Source organism: Acipenser ruthenus, chromosome 23 (genome assembly GCF_902713425.1).
Source record: "Acipenser ruthenus chromosome 23, fAciRut3.2 maternal haplotype, whole genome shotgun sequence".
Classification (NCBI taxonomy): domain Eukaryota; kingdom Metazoa; phylum Chordata; class Actinopteri; order Acipenseriformes; family Acipenseridae; genus Acipenser; species Acipenser ruthenus.
The window spans coordinates 12,822,246-12,825,952 of record NC_081211.1 but is presented as its reverse complement, the minus strand read 5'-3'; the positions used below and the strand labels follow the sequence as shown (position 1 = coordinate 12,825,952).

The window sequence follows — 3,707 nt, the reverse complement described above, 5'->3', positions numbered from 1 at the left end:
TATTGGATATGAATGCTTGCAATGAAAAAACTACCTTTTTGTATTGCATATCTATGTTGATGAGTAGGACTTAAAATGCACATTATTTGGGGATAAGGCACACACTAAAGCATAAGGACCTTTTGTGAATGAGGCCCTTTGTTTATTAGCTGAAAAGGTGTTTGAATGTTATTGATTAATTGTCATAATTTAATTTCAAGACCAAACAAGGCCTATGTTTCTTCTGATGAAGATGAGCAGGAGCCCTCTTCACATCCAAAAAAGCGTCCAGCCAGTAATCTGGAGCTGCCACTGCCCCCCACACCCCCACCTCTACCCCAGACTGTGACTATGACTGAGACTCCACCACTGCAGATGATGACACCCATGTCTTCAATACGAAATTTTCAAAGACCATCCTCTTCTCAAACAGATATTGAAACCACATCGAGAGCAGGTAATTGTTGAATTTGTAATCATTTTTCAGAGGTGTGGATTCATATCACTCAACACATAGGAATGTAAGATTTGTCTAAGGGACAACAAGCTGAATGTTATACTTTCACTTGAGTCGTGCACTTTTAAAGCTCTGAAGTCTAGCACACACATATTTAAAAATGTGTTCCTGGAACCAAAACAAAAATTACATATTTCCTAAAAATTAAGTGTGCCTCAGATTGCGTTGTAGCATGGTGAATTGCCAATGAAAAATGGTATGTATTCTCTAAATGTATACCTTAAATTTAATCAAGTATCATCAAATCTTCTCAGCTTTTCAAAGGAAAGTATTTGAGTGCTTTGAGGAACTAAAAATGCAAATAGCACAAAACACTCGACTTCTCAATACCGTCATCCCTGCTGGATCAAGAGAAGAAGAATTTCAACTGCCAGAAGATGTCCAGATTCCTCTTAGTACAATGGTGGCAGTGGACAACCTGGAAAAGAAACTAGAAGCAGAATCATTCTGCAAAGATCTAGTAAGTGTGTTTTGATATTTTATATATATATAATAAAAGTAACCCTTTTATTGACTATTTTATTTCTTTGGAAAAAGTTCAGTTATTAGTCCCTCCAGGTTTTCATGATTCCACGATTGCGGAAAAAATCACAGGATTAGCCTCCGCCCTCAGAATTTTAAATTTTATCCAATTGCTTAGAATCAATTCAAAATGTGGTGAAAATTATTTATTTATTTATATCACAACTTGCGAGTTTGTTATGTGGTATAAGAAGGGATCACTTGTGTATGTAATAGAAACAAAAGAGATGCTTTCTGATTGGATCAGAGTCTGAGTGCTCATTTTCACAGCCAATCAGTGTCTGTTTCTAAGCTCTTCAGTACAATGAATGAGAGATGTGACACTTTAAGAACAATGTGCTTCCATGGTGCAGATATGTTTCAAAGCTTTGAGGGATAATGTTTTTTGGCTTGGTAAACAAAAATATTCCTAAATACAGAATACTGATTTGGTTATTTGAAATATTGTTTTTACTCGTCGGTGTGTGTGTTAGCTAGAAGATGCTCCGTTTCTCAAACAAACATTGACGTGTAACTTGGTGATCAGATAGCAAGGGGAGGCATTGGGGCAGTCGGCTTTATTATTGCAAAACGTGTGTAGTGATAGATGTTGTGCTTTTCTAGTTTTTTATTTTGATCAACACATTACGCTTGTTTACTAATTAAAGATCTGAAACTAAAGGCTACTTTGTTTTACATTTAATAAAAACACTGTATTACACTGTTTTTCATTAAAAAAGACTTTACTGCGGAAAATTTACTTTTTTCTTTGCATATTTTAGGAAATGTAACCGTGGATTTCTGTGGGGACAATATTATATGTAATAGCAATGCTGCCCTGAGACTGATAATTGATTGAAATTGAAAATCCCTTCAATTACACTTTCCTCACAGTGTAATGTTTTCAATTTGTGTCACCTGTGGGCTTTTCTGACCAGATGATCAATCTAGCAGCCAAAGTTGGGACAGAATTCATGACCAGCCAAACTGACAATGCACTCTTCTTACATACCCAACCTGTTAACAAGTGCACCATGAGGCACTTCACATTTTAAGGGTTGTCTATTGAATTATTTATATTTATTTTAAATAAAGCTGTGTAGTTCATAAATAGAATACTGGCTAAATTTAACAGGTTACATTTGTAGACCGGGTGTAATAAATTGTACAACAATTCAGACTAATGGCCATCTTTTAAATCCTGCTCATGTAAACATATTTTCTGAAAAAACATCCATCCTTTATTTCAGGTTGGCATGCTTTCCGTAATTGGAGGTGGAAACCTCAAAGCTACTACCTGGAGGCTGATGAGCATCACAATATCCAATGATTTAGCTGTACAGTTCAACTGGGTTGGACGAGGTGTCAAAAGAGCTTTCACGGATCTTCTTCTGAAGAACATCATTTTCAGTAAGTAATTTTTTCTTTAAAAAATAATATATATAATTTATTATGAGATTAGTATTTTAAATAAAGCCATAATCCAAAGGCAAACTTCCCCCCAGGCTGCACCACAAAGCACTGGCTCTTAGGGGTTAACCCAAAGATCAAACTTCAATCTCCAGGGTGACAATGCACCAACAGTTACATACAATTTAGAGATTTAAAGTACTTTCAATGAGTGTTCAATTTAGTATCAATCATGTTTTACTTTAAATTTTAAGGGAATATTTAAAAAATAAGAAGTATTTAGGTCAATATTGAACAGAAGGATATTATATCAAATAAGTCAAACAAAATGTCAAAACCATCTTTTTAATTTAGTTAATAAACCCATTTTTATAAGCACATAAGGTACTCTGTGGTGTGATGTACTCTAATATCATCACTTCCCAAGTGGCTGAACAGACTCGTCTTTGCATCCTGGTTTACAGCACTGGGGCCTGGTGAAATTAGTGTATCACACACTTGTAAGAAAATGATATAATGACAGTTTCTACAATATTTTGTGTGAATTAGATTAATTGACACAATTATTAAATACTTATCTGACAAGCATGTGGAAACATTTGAACTAAGCATTATTTGCTTTTCTAATTGTCCCTTGAAAATACAGATATTTGAGAAATAGTACTAAAAAAGTTAACTTCATAAAAACTGTGACAGGGTGGCTGGGTGGTGACGTCACGGCAGAAGCAGGAACAAAATAAACTGACACCAGGGACTGCAGTTAAAGTAAGAAAGACGGCTCGTCTTTTTATTTTTAAATAACAAAAATAAATAAAATGGTCAAACAAAAACACTGTGCTCGCAGAGCAAAATAAAAGGTTTAAATAAAACAAATCTCGAACACAAAATGCACGGTCAGGCTGGGCAACAGCCTTCACTGATCCGTTATCTTTTTTTCTTTCTTTTCGTTTCCTCTCGCTCGCACTCTCGTTCCTCCTCTCGAACACCCCACCCTTTGAGCTGGAGAGCTGCAGGCTTTTTATAACAGGTGACCATCTCCCGATTAGCAACAAAATGAATCACTTAATTAATTCGGGAGATGGCCACCTTCTGCACGAGTTTTTCCACTTCTCCTGGCAGAGGACGAGCACCGATCTCGCCTCTGCCAGGACACGTTTTAAAAATAAACAAAACAATAACACGGCGGCGCTTCGCCGTCATAAATATAATACAATAAAAATAATACAAAATAAATACACAATACACTGCACAGGGGCGGAGGGGGAGACCCTGATCTAAAAATAAATAAACAAAACAATGT

General features: G+C 35.8%; 1 long non-coding RNA gene across 1 annotated transcript; it reads left to right on the top strand.

Moving 5' to 3' along the window:
* Positions 1-224: 224 nt before the first annotated feature.
* LOC131699650 (uncharacterized) lies at positions 225-2,375 on the top strand. The gene is made up of 3 exons (XR_009308242.1): positions 225-436; positions 751-956; positions 2,248-2,375. It is a non-coding gene; the product is annotated as an uncharacterized LOC131699650 (long non-coding RNA).
* Positions 2,376-3,707: the final 1,332 nt, after the last annotated feature.